General features: G+C 41.5%; 1 non-coding gene across 1 annotated transcript; it reads right to left on the bottom strand.

Annotated features, from left to right (window-relative positions):
- Positions 1-258: 258 nt before the first annotated feature.
- Trnas-cga (transfer RNA serine (anticodon CGA)) lies at positions 259-333 on the bottom strand. The gene has a single exon. It is a non-coding gene; the product is annotated as a tRNA-Ser (tRNA).
- Positions 334-6,313: the final 5,980 nt, after the last annotated feature.

A 6,313-nucleotide genomic window follows, 5' to 3' on the forward strand; every position in this document is an offset into this window, starting at 1 on the left:
TGATTCCTTCCATTTCGTGGATCGATTAATGTTATTGTAATATGTAAAAGGTGGCACGAATTTAAAAAAAAAAATTATAAATGTGCAGCATGTAGCCATGAATGTAAAATGACGTATTCCAAAGCCGTATAATTCATCAGACAAATGATACTTGGAACATGAAACTAACTGACTAAGAATATCCTAGTACCAGAATGAGATTTTCACTCTGCAGCGGAGTGTGCGCTGATATGAAACTTCCTGGCAGATTAAAACTGTGTGCCCGACCGAGACTCGAACTCGGGACCTTTGCCTTTCGCGGGCAACTGCTCTACCAACTGAGCTACCGAAGCACGACTCACGCCCGGTACTCACAGCCTTACTTCTGCCAGTACCTCGTCTCCTACCTTCCAAACTTTACAGAAGCTCTCCTGCGAACCTTGCAGAACTAGCACTCCTGAAAGAAAGGATATAGCGGAGACATGGCTTAGCCACAGCCTGGGGGATGTTTCCAGAATGAGATTTTCACTCTGCAGCGGAGTGTGCGCTGATATGAAACTTCCTGCCAGATTAAAACTGTGTGCCCGACCGACACTCGAACTCGGGACCTTTGCCTTTCGCGGGCAACTGCTCTACCAACTGAGCTACCGAAGCACGACTCACGCCCGGTACTCACAGCTTTACTTCTGCCAGTACCTCGTCTCCTACCTTCCAAACTTTACAGAAGCTCTCCTGCGAACCTTGCAGAACTAGCACTCCTGAAAGAAAGGATATAGCGGAGACATGGCTTAGCCACAGCCTGGGGGATGTTTCCAGAATGAGATTTTCACTCTGCAGCGGAGTGTGTGCTGATATGAAACTTCTTGCCAGATTAAAACTGTGTGCCCGACCGAGACTCGAACTCGGGACCTTTGCCTTTCGCGGGCAAGTGCTCTACCAACTGAGCTACCGAAGCACGACTCACGCCCGGTACTCACAGCTTTACTTCTGCCAGTACCTCGTCTCCTACCTTCCAAACTTTACAGAAGCTCTCCTCTCTATTAAGGCAATTGTGAAGCTCAAACTAAGAAAACTGATATTTGGTTACTCAGTCAGAAATAAAATAGAATACACGCTTCAGCATTTATGGAATTTCAATTCCTATGGGGGTAAAAATCTGGGTGAAAAATTGTTGAAAATAAATTATTATTAAAGAACTACGAAACTATTATTAAAGCTCACCAGTAAAAATTGGTAATTGACAACTCAGATAGAAAATAAGACGTGATTCAGTCTTTATGGAAATTTGAACTCGAGGACGATGAAATTGGGAATGAAAGAATTGACAGAAATGTTTCTTGAGGAAAGCATTTTTGAAGCTAAATATATGAAATTTTATATTTTGCTTCTTGGTTCGAAATAAAAAAAATAATTTTTTTCAGTGGTTTTGGAAATTCAGCCCGTAAGGACGTCGAATTGGGGATGAAAATTTTAATGATGAGTATTTCCTTATATTAAAACACTATTAAAGCTATATATGTTAGAAAACTGATATTTGATTTCTTCGTTGAAAATGAAAAAAAAGAAATGTTTATGAGAAAGTTTCTTTGGATATAACGCCACTAAAACTTAAAAAGCAGGGTTAACCAAACTTTCTACTGCATCTACATGAATCTCTTTTTGGTCATAAGTTAATTGGAAAAATGCCTTTGTTCTATGATTCCATGGCCTTCAGTATTCTGAAACGTTTAGGTGTTTCAGTTTGTGATGTAAATCAAAGAAAGCTTCTTAAAAATCACCACAACAAACAGGCTTTGTCAGATTTCCATAGAAAACCTAACAGCCCTTTAACACATAAATTTTTCAGTAGACGCAATACACACTTATATTCTTTCGCTTGAGCATTTTTGTCTCGCAGTTCGTGCAGGGTCAGCACTGTTACAATCGGATTTGGCGTGGTTAAGTCGAATGGGTGGCTGGATGCCCTTCCTGCAGCCACCCCATACCTCCCTCCTCCCCCCCCCCCCCCCCCCCCGGGCAGAATCATTGTACCTCAGCTGTCTGCGTCTAGTGTAAACGATGAAATAGGAGAACGTGTTGCAAATATCTGTGAGTCATGTAACTGAGGCGGGACGTGGGGACCAGCCTGGTATTCACCTAGTGGGATGTGAAAAACCGCCCAGAATCCTCATCCAGGATAGCTGGCAAACCGGCCCTAGTCGTTAATCCGCTGGGAGGATTCGATCCGGGGCTGGCACGACTACCCAAGTCCAGGAAGCAGTGCATTAGCGCTCTCGGCTAACCTAGCAGGTAAACACAACAAAGACTTCTAAAATGATTTGCTAACTACTACGGAGATACGAGCGAAGCATCAGATCCTAAGGTAGTATGATGTAACTATGATCAGTTAACTCACTCAAATACCTAGGTGTAATAGTAAGGTTAATCTATGTAACGGTCACATCATTTAAGTCGTATCTGATGCATGTGGTGGCTTCGATTCATTGGTAGAATACGGCAGTGCGTCTACAACTAAAATTTATTAGAAAACACTCTTACAGCCATGCTTGAATACTGCTGAAGTGTATGAAGCCGTCCCAAATAGATTAAAGAATATTATACGTATACAAAGAATGGCACCACGTATAAACACAGGTTTCTTCGTCCAGTATGATAGCCTCATGGAGATGTAAAGCAAAACATAAAGTAGCAGACGCAGAATACACAAAACCCCAGGAAATTCTATTCAAAATATTTCAAGAAACAGCATTAGGTAAGGAATCTATGTATCTAGTATAATACCACCCCAACGTACCTCTCTCACGTGGACTGGGAAAACAAAACCAGTTCCAGCATGCACAGAGGTGATTAGACAGTCATCCCCCTCTTCACACACGAATTGATCGAAACAAATTCCTAATAAGTGGTACAATGGAAAGCGCCATCTGTCATTCAATGTTGATGTAGATGTAAAAATGAAGATTTATAAGCAGCTACAATAGCATTAATAGGACAAGCGGTATAGTCAATTAGTTCACATAAAAACTGTGATAAGCGTAATGGAATTGGAATCAGAAAAAGGGCAACTTGATGGACGTGCAAACCATATTGCAATCAAAACGAATGTTTTGTACAGCAACACGAGCAGGACGAACCGAAGGACGTACTTTGGTGGCCATTTCATCCTTTAACGACTTACAATCAAGTGAACCTGCATGTCTGATGAAAACTTTTGTTATATTGTTATTCCAATGGTAATGAAATTTGGTAAGCCTTTGACTTTTGACACGCACGAAAAATGAAATCACGTATCTAAGTCAGCTGATTACGAAAAATGAGCTGTGAAATTCAGAAACGTTAAGTATGAACTGTTATAGGTGTAAAAAGTGCTTTAACTTTAAATATAGTGATGTGGATATGGCCCCAAGAAAAAGACAATGAATGTAACCTATATGTTGTTATAAACAAACTTTCAAAGTGTAAACCGTTTCTCTGTGGTGTATTCTGTGCGTGATTCATACTGTATTTTTAAAATGATTGTTTCCTATGGATCCAATGGGCTTGCCACAACGGTAACATCGCTCCCGTCTGATCGAAGTTCAGCGCTGTCGGACTTGCTTGCAGTTGGATGGATGCCCGCCCGGTCTACGTAGCGTGTTGGCAAGCGAGGTAGCTCAGCCCTTGGGAGTCCAGTTGAGAAGCTACTTGATTGGAAAGTGGCGGCTCCGGTCACGAAAACTGTGGGTTGAGGATGACACAGCTGTCGGTCTGTACCGTTGTGCTTCAAGGCCTGTTTGGACGTAATTCAGTCTTAGTTTAGTGTTTCTTATAGATAAGTATATCTACAATGACGACATATCAGGTAATCTGATAGATTTGTCGAAGACAGCGAACAAACACAACAAATGTTTTCGACGGCCTATATTTTGGTTACGAATATTCCATTTGTAAATACATATCGATATCTCAATCTACAATACCGAATGTCCAAATTTTGACAATAAGCAAACGAAATACGTTTTTCGAATTAATGGCAATGACAGTACAGATTTATTGCTGTACTTCATCCTAAACATGACGCTATCAAGAATACTTTTGATAATAAGTCTCAGTATTTTGAAATACTAAAATTCACTGATTGCTTGACTTTCTGGGATCGATATCTTGATTTTATGCGATTCTAGTCCAGCAATAACTTTAACTCCAATATGATTTGTTGCAGTTTAATGACACTCTGTTCTATGAATTATTAATGAATAAGTTAGTCATAAACCTAGTTTGTGTATCATCTACATTACCTTCCAGATCTCTCAGAATGAGGTTTGTATCATCCATATTAAAAGAAACGTTTGAATCGCGTGTCATCTCCAGCGATACTTTATTAACACATGTTAAGAAAAGCAACGCACCAATCACAGATTCACCTTTTCCCTCTTTGTTGTTACCCAAAGGCAAAGTCTCGATATACATGTGCTGGATATTATTTGAACTTCCCAATTACCAAATTCTCCAACTTATTCAAAGAAAGAGAATTTTCGACACAATCATTTCTTTTATTAAATCAAGTATGGTGCTAACTGAAATGTCCTCTCATTTGTGAGAAGAAAAGAAGTATTCTGTTCATCCTCCGTTTCTGAAAACGATTATGTGTTCTTGAACACGCCCATTCGTGGCTCAAAGCAGAAGACTGGAATCAAGGATCGGCATCAATCTGTGAAAGAAATTTCTAATAGTGTACATTTAGAGCACAGCATCGTATGGAAGTGATCACCAACTGTGAGACAACACGAAAGGACGAAAATCGACACGGTTGAGATGTGATGCAACAGAAGGATGTTCAAAATGAGGTGTGTTGATAAGTACTGAAAATGTCTCCCGCAGAATCGCTGATGAGTGGCACATGCGGAAAACATTGCCAAGACAAAGAGACAGGATAAAGGGTAACTAGAATGGCACCTGAGGGAGCTATAAATGGAAAAAAATGCAAGGAAAGACAGAGGTTGTAGTACATTCAGCAAATATAACTGAGGACGTTTGGTGCCAACGCTACCCTGACATGGAGAAGTTGCCACAAGAGAAGAACTGGCCGCCGGCTGCATAAAAAAATCAGAAGAAAGATAACAGAGAAAGAGTTACTTTTCTTTAACACATGGAATTCTCATAAACCTACGAAGACGCTGGCAGCAAGTAAATCACCGTTGTACTTTCTAAATTTTTCTATTTCTTTCATCCTATAGAATAGTTTTACTAACGGATTAAGTAAGTTACTTGGTAACTTGTGTAAATATCAGGTTAAGCTATGTAAGTAAGTCACTTCTTTACTACCTTTGAATACAACTTTATATTAAAGTACAAACTGTGCGTCATAACTTACCGTGTCGTTAGTAATTTGTCTGCTTACAAAATAGTTACAAAAATATGAAATAAGATTTTGTTTACGAAAATGAATTTCTTTCTGATATAGTTTGTATACTCTGTATATCTTTCAGGGTTTAGTCTCAAATACAAAGGCTGTTTTTGCTTGTAAAGTCTGAGGAAAACCAGTACTACAATGCCCACACCATAATGAACCGATGTCTGTCTTGTGACTGAGTTGTGCACCAATTCAGGCCTGTAGTCGAGAAGTACGTACACTGAACTAGAATGTCTTTAGAGGATTGTAATTACATAAGCAGGCCTAGAGAAGTCTGCACACTTCATGAATTTGTTTGTCTGAATACATTGTGCATTAATTAAATTGAAAACGCTCTTATCCTGTTCCTTGTTTGAGTTATTCCCATCTTGAGGTATCATACCTGCAGATGAGAAGCAGTGTACCGCGTATTGCAGGATCTACACTCCTGGAAATGGAAAAAAGAACACATTGACACCGGTGTGTCAGACCAACCATACTTGCTCTGGACACTGCGAGAGGGCTGTACAAGCAATGATCACACGCACGGCACAGCGGACACAACAGGACCCGCGGTGTTGGCCGTCGAATGGCGCTAGCTGCGCAGCATTTGTGCACCGCCGCCGTCAGTGTCAGCCAGTTTGCCGTGGCATACGGAGCTCCATCGCAGTCTTTAACACTGGTAGCATGCCGCGACAGCGTGGACGTGAACCGTATGTGCAGTTGACGGACTTTGAGCGAGGGCGTATAGTGGGCATGCGGGAGGCCGGGTGGACGTACCGCCGAATTGCTCAACACGTGCGGCGTGAGGTCTCCACAGTACATCGATGTTGTCGCCAGTGGTCGGCGGAAGGTGCACGTGCCCGTCGACCTGGGACCGGACCGCAGCGACGCACGGATGCACGCCAAGACCGTAGGATCCTACGCAGTGCCGTAGGGGACCGCACCGCCACTTCCCAGCAA

The sequence above is a fragment of the Schistocerca nitens genome, chromosome 4 (assembly GCF_023898315.1).
Source record: "Schistocerca nitens isolate TAMUIC-IGC-003100 chromosome 4, iqSchNite1.1, whole genome shotgun sequence".
In the NCBI taxonomy this organism is placed as follows: Eukaryota; Metazoa; Arthropoda; class Insecta; order Orthoptera; family Acrididae; genus Schistocerca; species Schistocerca nitens.